At 34.6% G+C, this 19,214-nt stretch overlaps 1 protein-coding gene across 1 annotated transcript in view; it reads right to left on the reverse strand.

Moving 5' to 3' along the window:
* SGCZ (sarcoglycan zeta) overlaps positions 1 to 19,214 on the reverse strand; it is a 459,998-nt gene that overhangs the window by 130,014 nt on the left and 310,770 nt on the right. The gene's annotated exons all lie outside the window — the stretch shown is intronic.

The following is a 19,214-nucleotide window of genomic DNA, read 5'->3' on the forward strand; positions in this document are numbered from 1 at the left end:
TTCTCTTTACTTCTTTGTTGAGTTTCCACTTTGTCCCTTCAGTCTTTCTTCAGGCTGATCTTGCCCTTGTACTAGTTCATGGGTGCCAACCTGTTCACTCTCTGCCCAACTCAGAGCCTGAATGAGGTATCCTACAACTGATGGGGGAGAGGCGACTGGGTATTGCCTCGTTAGAACGCACACATTGTAGTCACTTTAATGGGCAGAAAGAAACTTTAGAGTATATGTAAGTATCTTTTGTTTAACCAGTTCACATGCCCTTAAAAAATAAAGGGATTAATTCTTTTAAATCATTTATTTATATGGAACAAGGAATAATTTAAGTCTTCTAGAAATGGAACTATTTTTTCATGAATCAGGAGGTATTTCAGAAAAGCACTGTACAAAGCCTCTTCCACGACTTTTGCAATAAAATGCTACAGGCTATGCCATGTATGCATTTGTATATGAAACAGACTTTATCTTATATAAATGTAAGAGATGAGGAAAAATAGAGAGTTAAGGAAGGAGCTCAATTAAATTATTTTTCTTTTATCTTGCTTGAAATTAGAATTAAAGAAAAGATAAGAAATCTGTGGAATCTAAAAATCTAAAAAGTGCTGCACACCTAACCAAAAATTCATTTTTCTCAGATAAGATGTATGTAATTTACCAAGAAATGCCTATGTTGAGTAAAGGAATAGGGATAGAGAAGTTAAAAGAAAAAGAACTTATTGGATTATTTCCCATAGAAATATCTCCATTCATATTAGTTAAGTTTCTTCTAGTTAAAATAACAACTACAACAACCACAAATCTTTCTCTTCAAATCTAGTTGGCTTGTGAAGCACGTCAAGTATCTGAAACATTAGGACCAAATTGTTAGTTGTGTGTGTGTGTGTGTGTGTGTGTGTGTGCGTGTGCATCTATGCTGTTACTGAAATTCTGCAGAAACAGATGAGGGAAATCAGCAATATAATGATTACGACAAAATTATTCCATAATAACAAAAGATAATGGAATGACAAAACAGGTAATAAGAATAACAACTGGTTATAAAGTTAAATACGTACATCATGGTTATAGTACTTGTGATGGTTACTTTTATATATCAACTTAATGGGGCTATGGAGTACCCTGATATCTGGTTAAACATTATTCTGGCTGTGTCTGTCAGGGTGTTTTTGAATGAGATTAAAATTAAAGTTGGTAGACTGAATAAAGCAGATTGCCCTCCCCAGTGTGGGTTCACCTCATCCATCCACTGAAGACCTGAATAGAACAAAAAAGGCTGGGTAAGAGAATTTGCTCTCTCTGCCTGACTGTCTTTGAGCTAGGACATCAGCCTTCTGCTTTTTGACTCATACTCAGACTGGAATTTTACTCTTAGTTCTGAGGCCTTTGGACTTGGACTAGCCTCTCCTGGGTCTCCAGCTTTCTGACTGCAAAGCCTAGGACCTCTCAGCGTCCATCACTGTGTGGATAATTCCTTATAATAAATATATAATCATATATATTTATAATATGACATAATTATAATAGTATCATAAAATATTATATATATATGTGTGTGTGTGTGTATACATATATATACACACATAAATATAATAGATATAGAGGGAGACACAGAGAAAACCTATATATAGGTTACAATTTTTGTGTAGATAATTTTTGTTTTTCTGTTAACCCATGAGAAACTATATATAGATTCTCTGGAGAACCCAGACTAATATAGTACCCTATTAATTACCAAAGGAACATGGTAAAAATATCTAAATGGATATTAAGCAACAAACTGACCCTTCAGATAACATTTATTATGTTTGTACAATAGTATCTATGATTTTCTATGCTTTGAAGCATTTTGTTAATTATGATTATACCTTTGCTGTATCTGATAAGTTAATTGTGCAAAAAGTATAAGAATAAATCCTTTCTCGACTTGTGTAATCATTACTTTGAAACAGGTAGCGATTTTTATCCTTTCTCTGTCAACTAAATAAAAGGGTAGAAAGTATTCCTGGGATTACTTTTTCAAATAACTACAGCACTTTTAAATTTCTGACTTTTTTTTCATGCTAAAATAACACAAGCAATAATCCTTGGTCTCTTTTCAGGAAAGTCTAATGATGACAGGTTTGAGGGCTAGAAGAAATGTAAAATTAATTCTATTTTTAGCTATATAAAAATGGTAACTATAGCATCTGTGGTCAGCGAACATTTAGAATATGTCAGACCAATTAGCACATGACACGACTAGAGAAATTACTCTAACCTGACACTGAGAAATTTGTAAAGCTCACACAAATCAACTCCAGATCTTTCTAAACTCAGACTGGGGTGAAGCCTGAGATTCTTCATGCCTAACAAGCTCCCAAGTGAGGCTACGGTACTGCTGTGCAGATGACTGAATAGTATAGGACCTGTTTGGGTGAGGTGTAGGAATGGAGAGAGACTTACAAAGAACTGCTTACTAGAAGCTTCTGCATCTGCAGGGTGGCCTGAACCCATAGATCAAGCAGAAAACTGCAGCTGCCTGAAAAAATTATTTTTGAACCATTCCCCATAGCATGGCAAGCCTATGTTTAACCCACAGATTTATAAATTAGGACATGTTTGCCCTCTACTTCCCAACCTCCATGCAAAATACTGTTCACCAACCCGTGTCCACTTTTTCCTGTGCATATGGCAGTTAGGCTACATTTTCTAGTCTTTCTTGTAGGTGGGTCTGGCCATACAACCAAAGTTGTAGTCAAAGAAATAGAGGCTGATATAAAAGTTTGCAGGCCTGGACTACAAAAGCCTGTCATGTGCTAACTTCTCTGTAGGAGGCCCCAGGTGTTATGGGAAGACACACGGAGAGGACCTGGGCCGCTAAATGTCTGTACAGATCTGAGACACCAGTCCTAACAACACCACCAGACTGTGAGGTGAGAGAGAAATAATTTTTCTACTTAAACTAACCCATGAGATACCAAAGTTATCTATTACAGAAGTGTGCCTATTCCAATACGATACCCTTCCTTCTCTTCTATAAGGAGTTGACAGCCCCAGTATTTTCACCCAAGGCCTCCTCACTGCGCTGCCCTGCGCAAGGCCTCCCTCCGTCTTAAGTGTTCTCCACACTCCTCTCCTTCAATAATCATGCTGACATTTCTCATAACACTGATATACTCTCAGAACATTATTAGGCTACAGATTGAACTGTTAAATGATATACTTAAATGTGATGATATTTAACAATGTATTTTTCTCTCAGGAGTAATTAATCAACTTGGCTTCAGCTGGAAGAGAAATCTACAAAATTTTTCTTAAAGGGCCAGATAGTAAATACTTTAGACTCTGTAGACCATGCAGTTGCTGTCGGAACTATTCAACACTGCTTCCGTAGCTTAAAAGGAGCCACAAACAAGACATGGATGGTCATGTCATGTCTGTTTTGCAGTAAAAGCTTAACTAACAAAAAAGAGGCACCCATTTACACACACTGGAAAGTGACTTCTGATCTAAAGAATGAATCTGACGAATTTCAGACCTCAAAGTTATAGCAACTATTTACCCAATGTTTTTCAAAATAATGTTATCATCTAACAGTTTTATTTTTGAATGATTTTTAAATAAATACATACAGTGTTAACTTTGTATGCATTTTTAATATAAGAATTCATATAAAAAGAATTTAGTTAAAAAAGTGTAAGTATTATAAATCTAGGTATAAATTTCACTTTGTAAAATTCTGCTTAGGATACTTCTTAATTCTAGAATCTGATGACTCCTGTCTTTCATCAACTTTGTAAAACACTCCTCCATTATCTCTTCAATAGTGCCTTTATTTCATTCTTTACATCCTTTCCATGAGGAATTTCCATTAGATATGCAATATACCTTCTCTCATTCTATCTGTATGTCTTCTTAACTCTGTCTCCTATTTTCCATTTCCCTATCTCTGTGCTACCGCTGGCTGAGGGCTTCAGCCCTTGTATATGGACTTCTCATTTCAGCTGTGTTAGTGATCTGTTAAGCTATTCACTGAGTTATCATTTCATTGATATATCTTTTATTAAGAAATTTGGTATTTTTTCACATCGACCGGTCAATTGTATTTGTTTATGTTACTGCTTTTCATTTACTCTCTCATTATTCCAGTTTGTTTCTTAAGCATTATTAAAGATAATATTTTAATATTCTGTAGCTGAAAATTATAATTGCTGGAGGAGTTTAGAGATCTAAGTGAATGAATCTTTGTGTTGAATTTGTCTCCTGTTGCCACATTCCTGCATTGTTTCTTTTTGTTGTTTGTTGTTTAGCTCATGGTTAACATGCAAGAATTTCCAGGAACCTGGAATAAGGAAGCATTCTTCTGGAGAAGATTTGTATTTGCTTCTGCGAGGCACTGGAGGACAGTACTATCTGGGAAGATATGAATTCAAGAAGGCAGGATAACATTTACAGTTTCTCACAGGATACAGTATTTATAGCCATAATGGCCTGATGTTCCTTAGGCTGTTCAGATGGCTATTTATTCCCATGGCTTGAAGTTTTATGTACTGTTAACTGTTACCTTGGGAACCTCTGATTTCAGCCTTCACATCCTACTATTTTTTCAACTCTGTTTATTTTTTTTGTTTTGTGTTGTTTTGTTTTGGGGGGATTTTTTTGGACTTATGATTCCTCCATTACCTTTTTCAAAGGAAAAACTTCAATTATATACATCTTTTTGAAATTTACAACACATGCAGGTTGCCAGTGGGACTTTATTTCACAACACAGAGGCTGCAAATTAATTAGAAGTCAAAGGCCTCATTGTATACCATTTTTACATAAAAGCAAATTTATTACTCAAAAAATATAAAGAAGCTTGAAGTATAGAGATGAGGGTTGAGAAGAAATAAAGTAAAATAATCACACCGATTTTAAGGATAGAATAGAGAGCAACCTGAAGTTAGACAAGTTAGTACCCAGACAGATATATTATCAGAGCCTGCTGGAAAGTAGGTATGCATATGTGTGTAAATGCTCCTGTGTGAAGGAAGGATGTTTGCAAATTCAGAGTTTATAAATTGCCAGATCACAGGTGAAGTAATAAACAACTACGATACATTGCTATATGATAATAGCAGAGCACATACTTGTTCATTTTGGTCTAATCCTTAAAAACAGATTTTAATTCTATTTCCTAGAAAGATCAGTGGAATTCATATATGAATAAATGAATGTTTATCGGTGTCTCAAAGCTTATCCATTCTTCAAAAAATATTTTATCTATTTATTTGTATTTTCATAATAATCTTTTATTTTTAGTTTTTTTTTTTTTTATTTTTTAAAGATCTTATTTTATTATTATCTATTTTTAGGTAGGCTTCACACCCAGCATGGAGCCCAATGACGGGCTTGAACTCATGACCCTGAGATCAAGACCTGAGCTGAGATCAAGAGTTAGACACTAAACCAACTGAGCCACTCAGGCACCCCCCCCCCCCAAAGTACTTTTAAATCACAAAGAAAAAGTTGTTTTGCAAAATGAGCTATCTCTATTAAAACTGTGGAAACAGTTAAAAGCTTCTACATGTAATAAATTAACTGTTAATATTAGTGAATATTGGACTTAAAGGAATTTTTCTATTAAAGCATAGAGTTTGTGATGTGAGAAATCAGTGAACTCTAGTTGAGACATTATCATAGGATTTTTTGGAGTCACTTTTACACATAAAAAAGTATTACAGTTTTTCTCAGCTGTTCTATTTTCCATAAAGATAAAAGACAGATGCCATTTGAAGAGCAAACACACTGAGGAGGAAAACATAAAATATTTATGCTTTTATTAAGACTGTACTTCTTCCAAAAAGATATTAAGTGTGTTATAAACTTAAACACAATGTTAAATTGGGCACTAAAATTTACAAACAGAACTAAAGGCCTTTTAAAACATGAGAAATAAATGTGTCTGGACACATATCTTGTTGCTCTGTTGCAACAAGCTTGTGCTCTGTTGAACCCTGAATTTTACTTTGCTTTTGTAGCAGTTAAAGCAAAAAAAATGTTATGTTATAAAATTGTCATTGCCTGAGAAATGCAAGTGGAGAAATATTTAGGGAGTGATATTTTCCATTACTGTTAGCCTTTAATCTCCAAGAAGTTTAAATGTGTTCATTTAAACCATTTGTTTCCAGGGGCGCCTGGGTGGCTCAGTCAGCTAAGCATCCGATCTTGCTCTCAGGATGGTGACTTCAAGCCTTACAATAAATAAATAAATACAAATAAGTAAATAAAGCATTTGTTTCCAAATCCAGGCCAATCAAATGGTGTGCTGTGTCTTCCCCGAGGCCTGCCTGATTTAGGCACCAGATGTTGAACGCTAAGGAAGAAGTCAGAATTTCTACTTATGTCAGACAATAAGTGAAGCAGTAAAAATAAATGAATGAATGAAGAGTGTTAAAAATAGACAAGATTTTAAAATCGAATCCAGCTGTTACTTTTTTTTAATCTCCCACCATTGGTATGTCAAAAATAATCTATTGGTACGCATTGATGATTTATATTAATAACATATAAGATTAAAAACACTCTATTTCATCTTTTCTGCCAAATATATTTACAAGTAGAATGAATGTGTATACCTAACTGTGTTAGAAATTTCAGGATGTAATTTAATCTTTTTATCTGTAGGAGGAACTTATAATGCCGGAAATTCATTATTCTGGTACGAATGGTCAATTTAATAAAGCTGTAGAGAGTGTATAGGACTAATCTGTATTAACATCTACTCACATTTAACACTGTAAAATTCTTCACAATTAAGTAACTATTAATTTTCAAAAAGTTAAAAATAACTTCCTCATCTCTGAAGTGAGGTACTGAACTAGATTCCCTGCCATCATATACCTGTACTGAGTTCCGATTATCTCTCCAACTACAGCCGCTTTTGCTCCCAATTCCAATGGGCATGGAGATGGGAGGAGGGGGGCATCTAATGTGACACTGTCTGTGTCTGAGAGCTAATTCCAGATAATTCTCCCCTCCCCTTTCCTCCTCTCTAATCTTTGAATCTCACATCACCACGCCACATAATCCACAAGTCTTGTTTGCTCTCACTCCTGGAAGTTTCCATCGTTTGGTTCACTCACTGTCATTCTCTCCTCTTACTACATTCATCATTCTTGGTGCTTTTAATTACCACATAGATGATTTTCTGATACTCTGAACTATTAAATTCTTGCTTTAAGTTCCCATGATCTTGTCATACACCCTTCAATAGCCTCTCTTGTGGTCATACTAAGACTGTCATTACTTAATAACTGCAACTTTTCCATTAACCTCCACCTCAAGCCTACCGCACTTGTCCTTTCACCTTACTTGTTCTAGTACCTGACATCAGATTTAAAAAAAAAAAAAAATTCTTCTGGATTTAAATTAGTACTAACTGATAAAAAACCAATTACATTAAAAATTTGCTTTATGATCATCAAAAGGAAAAAAGAAGGATAAATTTATCAGAAATCCTTACCACAACTAAAAATTTTAAGAAGATAATGACAAACTAAGACAAATCTGTCAAAACTTTCAGAAATGTTTCTCTTAATGATTTAGGTAGTTTCTTTTCTCCAATGAGTTTACATCTTTGTGGATAAATATTGCTTATTACTAGAATGAAAAAGGTCTCAGTATGAGATATAATCTACTTTCTTGTGTAATGCATGGACTGAGAGACTTATTTGCATAAATAAGTAAGTAGAAATAAGGAGATGTGGTATACAAAAGATACTTATTTTTCAAAAACTTTTGGAAGGTTATCCAGAAAAACTGCCATCACACTAATTTATCATCAAAATTATAACTAAAAATACTGTTAGGTACACCTTCAATTATGCAATAAAGAACTGATCAGAAACCAACTAACATGCAAAATATTCTGTTACCCAGCCTTTACATTTATTAGAGATCACTTTTCAGGGAGCATGCTTAAAAGGCTTTAATGAAACTAATTAAATGATTGTTTATATCTGATTTTGTCTTAAAGAGTTGCTTTGTTTAACACCACATTCTTTGGAATACGCTGGTGGAGTTGATAGATGGTTGTAGCATGTGATACATAAAATGCTTTCATTTTATCACATGCTACAGTTATATTTTTACCATTGCCTTGAAGCCAAACATTTGCTTTATTCTATTCATAAAAATGTCTACCATATAGGCCTCATTCTTAGAAATATATGAAAAATATATGCATGAGACATGGATTTTGCCACACAATCATTGGTTATATTAAATAAGATGCCACAAGTGTCTGTTATTGTGATTCCCTTTGCTTTTCTATTATTGGACTCTCCTTTAACTTTATTCATTTTTTTAAAATTTATTTACTTTGAGAGAGAGACAGAGACAGAGACAGAGACAGAAAGGGCATGTGTGGGAGGAGGAGTGGGACCAGAGAGAGGGAGAGAAAAAAATCCCAAGCAGGTCCAGCGCAGAGCCCGACATGGGGCTTGATCTCAGGAACCATGAGATCAAGACCCGAGCCAAAATAAAGAGCCGGATGCTTAACTAACTGAGCCACTCAGGCATCCCATTATTGGACTCTCCTTTAAAAAAAAAGATTCAGGGGCACCTGAGTGGCTCAGTCGGTTAAGTGTTGGACTCTTGGTTTCAGCTCCTGTCATAATCTCCTGGTTTGTGAGGTGGAGATCCACACGGACAGCATTGGTCCCCACACTGACAGTGTGGAGCCCGATTGGGATTCTCTGTTTCTCCGCTCTCTTTGCCAATGCTCGCTCTCTCTCTCTCTCTCTCTCTCTCTCTCTCAAAATAAACTTAAAAATTAAAAAATAAATAAATAAAATAAATAGATTCAGTAATACTCGTGAGGGTGTGGAAAACACGAGGTCCCTAAATGGAACTTATTAGCACTCTAGTCACACCGTTCTACAGGATAACAGAACTCAATATATCGACTCCCAAGATCACTCACTTCATGCTTCACTTAACATCCCTCTAGAGGTCTGACATGACTTTTTTAAACAATTTTTTAATATTTATTTATTGAGAGAGAGAGAGAGAGAGAGAGAGAGAGAGAGAGAGAAAGAGCATGAGCAGGGGAGGGGCAGAGAGAGGGAGTCACAGAATCTGAAGCAGGCTCCAGGCTCTGAGCTGTCAGCACAGAGCCGGACGTGGGGCTCAAACTTGGGAGATCATGACCTGAGCTGAAGTTGGATGCTTAACCGACTGAACCACCCAGGTGAGGGGACCATGAGTTGTTTTTTTTGTTTTGTTTTGTTTTTTAATTTAATTTTTTATTTTTTTAAATTTACATCCAAATAAGTTAGCATATAGTGCAACAATGATTTCGGGGGGGGGGGGGGGCACTAAGGAAATCGACACCATGAGTTTTTGATACCCAGTTTGTGAAAGTCTTTCTCTCTTTCTTTTTTGACTCCCTGAAGGTCTTTTAATCCTAAAACAACGCACCTTAAAGAAAGATAAAATGCATATTTTCTAATGAGGAAGACCTGGTTTTGCCTTGAGATTCCTCAAACTCTCCATCAGATAAGAATCACTGTTTTCACACTGCCAAGTTAACCTTACAGCCCACTTGTCTTCTCAATCATGGGAATCCACTCACAGAGGGCAAATTTGAATTGTCATTCTTTCTATGCTTACATCAGAATCTGTGCCATCAGACCATCTGATATTTACTTCTACTATAACCATATTCAAGGAAATACTTACAGAAAATTGGTTGAAAGGTATGTTCTTCTGGTTACTCTTTATGCGAGGATTTAGCTAGACATATACAGAAAATTATTCGCCATTCACTCTCAAAAATCAGTTTAATTTCACTCTATTTAAAAATAGTTTTCACAATTTTTATCAGGGACACAATGTAAAACCATATTAAATGTGTTTGTTTTTCCTCAAACTATTTTCACAACATTTACTATTTGGCTCCATGAATTTATGAGATTCTATATAACAAATTTATTTGGCCATTTATGCTAGGAAGAGCTTTGTTTTCTTTAAATAACAGGTTATATTACTTTAGAAATTAGAATCACATAACCATGTACTTTTTCCTTTTATTCTTTTTAAAACTTTTTTGTTTAATTTTAAGTAATCTCTACACCCAACATGGGGCTTGAACTCAACCCCGAGATCAAGAGTCACATGCTCTACCAACTGAGCCAGTCAGGCACACTTTCCTTTTAATTCTTGAAGGTAAAATGAAAGCTGTAAGATAAAAACTATACAAAAAACTTTATTTTTTCTGATCTTGCCCTACTTTTAGTCTAAATTTTTTCAGTCCTACTTTTTTTGATATTATATTTTATATGCTGCTACCTTTTGCAAATTTTTGTTATATTTATTATACTTTCTGAAATGAGTAAGACATAATAGAAAAATAAAGTGATACATAATAGCATAAATCATGCTAATATGCATATGCACATATTTAAAACATGATAATAAATGCTGTGACAATTTTTTTTAATGTTTATTTATTTCTGAGACAGAGAGAGAGTGAGAGAGAGAGAGAGAGCGAGCATGAATGGGGGAGGGGCAGAGAGAGAGGGAGACACAGAACCAGAAGCAGGCTCCAGGCCCTGAGCTGTCAGCACAGAGCCCGACGCAGGGCTTGAACTTACAAACCATGAGATCATGACCTGAGCCCAAGTCGGTCACTCAACCAACTGAGCCACCCAGGCACCCCCTAAATGCTGTAACAATTTAAATTCATACAAAGCAATGCCAGAAGTCTAGATTTAAATACAGATAGATAGGTATAGATAAGGATAGATATATCTACCTAACAATTCAAAATCAATAAAAAGATAACGTGCTTCAATATCTTTTAAACAATGATATGGCCGAGGATTTTGGTAACTGGTTGATACAAAAACCTTGTAGATATTTTGCTTGAAGCTAGGCTTTTAAACTATAAGACACCCAAAGTAGTGAGGTTGTGTTATTCATAAGAAGTACCATTAATTACCAGATCACTTTATATTTTTTGAAAGAAGCACCTTATATCCTAGCAGCAAACATGGATATCAAGTAATCATTTACGTATCTTAAGATAACTTAGGCAAAATTCTATGTTGTTCACCTAAGAAGATTATAATGGAAATAATTAAAAAGTAGGTATGTTCTTGTGAGGAAGAAAAGGACTTTTTTTTCTTCCAATTGAGAGTTTTTCCGGACACCAAAGTTACACCACTAATCACTAACCTGGCATATTTTGTTACAAATATGGAGCAGTGCATTAGTTCTCTATACATTGAAAACTTCTACACATGCTGTCTATACCCGTTATCCCTGGAATTCTTCTAATTATGCATTAAAAGAAAATCAAAATCACACTCAAAAGATAGTTCAGAACCTCAGGCTAGCTCTAGAGATCCACTTGACATTCTGAATGAGCCAAGATAAACTAGTTACAGATTAACACTAGGTTCACAAGTTATAGGTACAGTAAATTAACAGACAGGATAGAAAGAAATAGAACACAAGACTTATTACTTTTCCAAATAAGGTAAATGCTGAGATTATATCAACTAATAAAAAAACAGCATTCAAAATTCATCTAAATATTGTGATAGTGACTCTTACAGAGTGCATTCAAAAACATAAAATAATATAAATGTTTCACTGGATCAACGTGATATACTTGTGATTAGTTTACCTGAATGCAGGGAAAAGGAGCATTAAACTAGTTTCCACATGTTCAGATAATTTCGACTAACTTTTGTGTGATCTTTAGGTGTGAGAATTATGTGCAGCATGATAGAAATAAATGTGAAATAGGTCACTTTATAGAAATTATTGCAATGACATGTCTTTGCTCTCTTCATGCTGGCAACCTAACTTCTAAAAGTCATTAGACATTCTAAATAATGCAGCATAATGCAAAGGCAGAGAACAGGTTTTTAACCTTACAAAATGTTCAATAAGCACCTTAACCATCATCATGACATATACTTGGCTGCATCTTTGTGTTTGATTCAAGAATGTGCTAAAATCTTACCTTCTATACTTTAGTCATTTGTGATATGAAGAGTCATTTAGCCTTACATAACCTCCTGTATATAAATTTGAAATACTACATTTTACAAAGCAAATGCAATTTTCGGTTTGTCATGGGGTATTCCAATTATACTATATATAAATGATATACTGGGTTTATTAAAAAGGATACATGAATAGAAGTAGCTCCACAGAAATGTTTAAGAAAAAGGTATATTATATTTCTTTAGAAAACAAAACACACTTTACAAAATGAAATGTCACTGAACTCTTAAGCCATCAGATAGATTGGTGAAGCCGAATAGTACTCCCCTTCCTCTAACACATAGCCAATGAAGCTGGTATCTGAAATTAGTATAATGTTACTTAGTAGAATATTTAAAGAAGAAGGTCATTCTCTAAACAAAGAGATTCAATAAATTTTAAGGCAAATGAATATTTTGATAGTTTATGCCCTTATTATTAAAGAGTGACTTAATGTATAATACTTCTTAGGAAGTTGAGGCCATATGTGTATAGATATAGATATAGATATAGATATAGATATAGATATAGGTAGATGGATAGAGAGAGAGAGAGAGAGAGAAAGAAAGAGAGAGAGACGTCTATAATGAGTTTACTCCCTTAGAAGTTTTACTTTATGTTTGTGATTGATTTATATATTTGGGTCTTTCAAGTTGCGGGCATAAATATTCACAATTGTTAGATATTCTTGGTGGACAGAGCCCCTAATTATGATATAATTCTCTTCTTCATCTCTTGTTATAGTCTTTGTTTTAAAATCTAGTTTGTCTGATATAAGTATGGCTCCTCCAGCTGTCTTTTTATGTCCATTAGCAAACTCATTGATAATAATACAATAATAGTAGGGTACTTTAATGCCTCACTTACAACAATAGACAGGTCATCTAAGCAGAAAACCAACAAGGAAACAATGGCTTTGAATGACACACTGGACGGGATGTACTTAACAGATATATTCAGAACCTTTCATCGTAAAGCAGCAGAATACACATTCTTCTAGAGTGCACATGGAACATTCTCCAGAATAGATCACATACTGGGTCACAAACCAGCCCTCAACAAATACAAAAAGATCGAGATCATATCATGCATATTTTCAGACCACAACACTATAAAGCTTCAAATCAACCTCACAAAAAAAATTTGGAAAGATCACAAATACTTGGAGATTAAAGAACATCCTACTAAAGAATTAATGGGTTAACCAAGAAATTGAAAAGGAAATGGAAAAGTACATGGAAGAGAATGAACATGAAAACACAATAGTCCAAAACTTTTGGGATGCGGCAAAGGCAGTCAAGAGGGAAGTGTATAGTAATCCCGACCTTCCTAGAGAAGGAAGAAACGTCTCAAATATACAACCTACCCATAAACCTAAAAGGGCTGGAAAAAGAAGAGCAAATAAAGCCCAAAACTAGCAGAATATGGGAAATAATAAAGATTAGAGCAGAAATAAATGATATCAAAATCAAAAAGACAATAGAATAGATCAACAAAACCATGGGTTGGTTCTTTGAAAGAATTAACAAAATTGATAAACCCTTAGCCAGATTTATCAAAAAGGAAACGATCCAAATAAATAAAATCATGAATGGAAGAGAAGAGAACACAACCAATACCACAGAAATATAAATAATAAGAGAATATTATGAGCAATTATATGCTGACAAATTGGGCAATCTGGAAAAAATGGATAAGTTACTGGAAACATATAAACAACAAAAACTGAAACAGGAAGAAATAGAAACTTTGAATATACTCATAATCAGTAAACAAATTAAATTAGTAATCAAAAATCTCCCAAAAAACAAAAATCCTGGGCTATATGGCCTCCCAGGGGAATTCTATCAAACAATTAAGAAGAGTTAATACTTATTCTTTTGAAGATGATCCAAAGAGAGCCAAAGCATAAGAGACTGTTAAAAACTGAGAACAAACGGGGGGTTGATGGGGGGTGGGAGGGAGGGCAGGGTGGGTGATGGGTATTGAGGAGGGCACCTTTTGGGATGAGCACTGGGTGTTGTATGGAAACCAATTTGACAGTAAATTTCATATTTAAAAAAAAAAAAAAAGAAATGGAAAAGAAACTTCCAAACTCATTCTTGTTTTTTTTTTTTTTTCTTAAGTTTATTTATTTATTTTGAGAGAGAGAAAGCAGGGTAGGGTCAGAGAGACAGGGAGACAGAAAGAATCCTAAGCAGTCTCTGCACTGTTAGCGTAGAGCCTGGCACATGGCTCAAACTGATGATCTGTGAGATCATGACCTGAACTGAAATCAAGAGTCAGTTGCTTAACCAACTGAGCCACCCAGGTAACCCTAAACTAATTCTATGAGGCAGTATTACCTTGATTCCAAAACCAGACAAAACCCCATTCAAAAGGAGCATTACAGACCAATTCCTATGATGAACATGGATGCAAAAATTCTCAACAAGATACTAGCCAATCAAATCCAACAATACATTAAAAGACCTATTTGCCACAATCAAGTGAGATTTATTCCTGGGATGCGGGGCTGGTTCAATATCTGCAAATCAATCAATGTGATACATTACATTAATAACAGAAATGATAAAAACCGCATCATCCTCTCAGTAGATGCAGAAAAAATAATTTGACAAAATACAGCATTCTTTCTTGCTAAAAAAACTCCAGAAAGTAGGGATAGAAGGAACATACCTCAACATCATAAAGGCCATATACAAAAGTCTCACAGCTAAATCATCCTCAATGGGGAAAAACTGAGAGCTTTCCCCCTAAGGTCTGGAATCTGACAGAAATGTTCTTTCTCACCACTGCTGTTCAACGTAGTACTGGAAGTCCTAGCCTCAGCAATCAGACAACAAAATAAATAAAAAGCATCCAAATTGGCAAGGAGGAAGTCAAACTTTCACTCTTTGCAGGCGACATAATATTCTATGTAGAAAACCCAAATGACTCCACCAAAGAACTGCTAGAACTATTACATGAATTCAGCAAAGTCACAATATAAAATCAATGTATAGAAATCAGCTGTATTTCTATATAGCAATAATAAAGCTGCAGAAAGAGAAATCAAGGAATCAGTCCTATTTACAATGGCACCAAAACCCATAAACCATCTAGGAATAAATCTAACCAAAGAGGTAGAAGATCTATATGGTGAAAACTATAGAAAGCTTATGAAAGAAATTGAAGAAGGCACAAAGAAATGGAAAAATATTCCATGCTTATGGATTGGAAGAATAAATATTGTTAACGTGTCTACACTACCCAAAGCAATCTACACATTCAATGCAATGCCTATCAAAATAACACCAGAATTCTTCCCAGAGCTAGAACAAACCTAAAATTTGTATGGAGCCATAAAAGAATCTGAATAGCCAAAGCCATGTTGAAAATGAAAACCAAAACTGGATGTATCACAATTCTGGACTTCAAGCTGTAATCATCAAGACAGTATGGTACTGGCATAAAAAAAGATACATAGATCAATGGAACAGAATACAGAACCCAGAAATGGACCCACAAATGTATGGCCAACTCATCCTCAACAAAGCAGGAAAAAGTATCCAATGGAAAAAAGACAGTCTCTTCAGGAAATGGTGTTGGAAAAAGTGGCAGCAACATGCAGAAGAATGAACCTCAACCACTTTCTTCCACCATACACAAAGTAAACTCAAAATGGATGAAAGACCTAAATGTGAGACAGGAAACCATAAAAATCCTACAGGAGAAAACAGGCCACAACCTCTTTGACCTTGGCTACAGCAAGTTCTTACTAGACATGTATCTGGAGTCACAGGAAACAAAAGCAAAAAATGAACTACTGGGACCTCAACAAGATAAAAAGCTTCTGTACAGTAAAGGAAACAATCAATAAAATTAAAAGGCATCTGTGGGATGGGAGAAGATATTTACATATAACATATCGGATAAAGGGTTAGTATCCAAAATCTATAAAGAACTTATCAAACTCATCACCCATAAAACAAATAATCCAGTGAAGAAATGGGCAAAAGACATGAACAGATACTTTTTCAAAGTAGATATCCAGGTGACTCACAGAAACATAAAAAGATGTTCAACATCACTCATCATCAAGGAAATGCAAATGGAAACCACAATGAGATACCATCTCAAGCCTGTCAGAATGGCTAAAATTAACAACACAAGAAACAACAGGTTTTTTGTGGCAAGGATGCAGAGAAAGGGGAACCCTTTTGGAGCAGAATGGAGTTTGGTTGGAGTGTAGTCACTCTGAAGAATAGTATAGAAGTTTCTCAAAAAATTGAAAATAGAGCTACCCTATGGCCCAGCAATTGTATCACTAGGTATTTATCCAAAGGATACAAAAATGCTGATTCAAAGGGGCATATGCACCCCAGTGCATATGATAGCAGCACTATCAACAATAGCCAAACTATGGCAAGAGCTCAAGTGTCCATTGACTGACTAATTGACAAAGAATATGTGGCATATATATATATATATATATATATATATATTACACATACACAATTGGATATACTCGGCAATCAAAAGAATGAAATCTCACCATTTGCAACAATGTGGATGGGACTAGAATGTATTATGATAAGCAAAATAAGTCAATCAGAGAAAGACAAATACCATATGGTTTCACTCATACATTGAGTTTAAGAAACAAAACAGACGAACATAGGGGACGGGAAGAAAAGGTAAGATAAAAACAGAAAGGGAGGCAATAAGAGACTTTGAAATACAGAGAACAAACTAAGGGTTGACGGGAGGGAAGTGGCGGGAATGGGCCAAATGAGTGATGGGTACTAAGGAGGACACTTGTTGGGATGTTATATGTAAATGATGAATTACTAAATTCTACTCCTGAAACCATTATTACACTATATGTTAACTAACTTGGATTTAAATAAAGATTTTTAAGAAGTAAAAAAAATATTTTTGAACATAAAATTTTATCAGCCTCTGTAGAACAATGCAAAGTCGATCTGCTCACTTGGGTCAATGCCAAGTGTAAGTTGACAATTTGGATTAACTAGATGTTTTATCATTTTTCTTCAATTTACTTCTCAATATATTGACCAAAGCATAATGCGGAAATACCAAACCAGCAATTTAAAGGTGGGAAAAAGAATGATCAAACCCTTCTCAAATTGAGTATTCATTCAGGATACAGTAAGCCTCCACAAATCGTTGTCTACATTATTCCTTTTTATGGGAGTACAAACTCTTTCCTTAGAGTATACAAAGAATACATGAAAAGTCAACAAGAAATTTTAAGACTGTGAGAGGAGTCAGTTAACCTCCAAAACGGGAAAGTAAAAGTAGGGAAAAAAAATCACTGAATTTTCAAGGTGAAAATATTCCCAAAATATATATTACATATACACACATCAAAAAAAAAAAAAAAGAAGTAAATTATTTGTAACCTAGCCCTATCCTAATCAACTGAAGCATGATGAAAGAGGCATTCAGAGAGAGGACAGGATAGTTTTTGTGAGAATTCGATCTGTGATGTTATTATTCTGTGGATGATCACATGGTTATCGATTAGAAGTGTACACTAAATTCCATTACATCAACCATGAATTAAATAAACCTCCATTTTCTTGATAAAATCATTAGTAACTTTAAAATATATAGTAGCAGGCAAAAAATGAGAATCTTTTTGTCTTAAATATTAAATAAGCATTTCCTGAAGAATAAGAAGATAGATTCATTTGGGAATTGCTTCACATTAAAACATGAATATTTTTCCTTCAGTTTTGTTTTCATTGTGCTTTGTGTTTAATGGAAGTTTTGGTATTCTAAACACTACATACTAAAAAAAAAATAATGACATTTGGAAACTTTCATATAGATTTTGAAACTTCTGGGTTCTATCTCTGACAATGCCCAATGACAAGAAAAGGATATTTTTTATGTCATTTTATAAATACTTAAGCCCAATAATTTCTTCCTTACCCAAAGTCATCAGAACTATCATATTTAAGTTTTGCCTTAAATTCAAAATTTTAAAAATTTAGCATTAATGAGTCTGATTCTAAGTGGCACTTTTAAGACAGCTTTCAGCATACCTGAGAAGGGATACGTAGGCCAGTAAGAATGGACCACCATATGTCTATCTATACCCCCTGTCCCATGCTACTTCAGCTGTCTCCTTTTGGAAAACAACCTTGAACATACACTACAACTCTGAAAACCCAAGCTACTTCACTAAGGCCTTGGTATCCTCAGTTCTGACACTTTGTCAAGTCAATTGGGTTTATATCATACTTACAGAACACATCGTCAACATTTAGTTGATAGAATTTATGTGCCTGTGTCATTTACCTTCTTAAAGAGGATTAAACAATCATTATCTTTTCTAAAATGACTGAAATTCAAATACCAAACACTCTAATTTTTTTTCTGGCCGGTGTTAATACTATCAAGTCCTTGTTGGTCTTGCAATTCTTGATAAAGGATGAAGAAAATGCCACAGTCTGAAATACTACCAGTTTTTATAAATTGAACCAATATATAATGATCCATTACCATAGGACAAAGACTATCATCATACAAATATAACAGGTATGGTCCTAGCCTGTAAGGGTCTTATATTTTGGTAAGTAAGACATTAACGCAATAGAGTAGAAATATTACAATATAAGCTTACTAAGTTCTGTGTAAATACTAAAATGACTCACCTAATAATATAAACAGACATAGTTAAGGAAGGAAGGTTTTCTCAGTGCACGATGTCTGTACTAAGTGCTAATGTGTAGGAGGTAGCCAGGAGAATATAGGGACCCAAGAGGAAAAGAAGGACATTTGTGGTAGTGGAAAGAGACCAAAAAGCAAAAACAAAAACAAAAACAAAACAAAACAAAACAAAACAAAACAAAACAAAACAAAAACAAAAACAAAACAGAACAAAACCAAAACCAAAACAGCATAAGAACAAAATGGGGAACTGAAATAAATTCAGCTCCATACAATGTAATGGAGAAAAGACCGACGTAAAAATAGTGAAGAGTGGGGAAATCATGGGGAAATTGATAGTCCATTCTAATGAGCTTGGATCTTACCCTAAGCAAACATGAATTACTTGAAACCTTTCCAGTTGTCTATGCTCAAAGCAACTGAGAGCAAAATTCATGATATCTGAGTAGATGAGTTAAAAATGAATTATGAGTAAACCTCAAGAAACACAGTTTTGGCATAGACCAGTGATC

This window comes from Panthera uncia, chromosome B1 (genome assembly GCF_023721935.1).
Source record: "Panthera uncia isolate 11264 chromosome B1, Puncia_PCG_1.0, whole genome shotgun sequence".
NCBI lineage: Eukaryota > Metazoa > Chordata > Mammalia > Carnivora > Felidae > Panthera > Panthera uncia.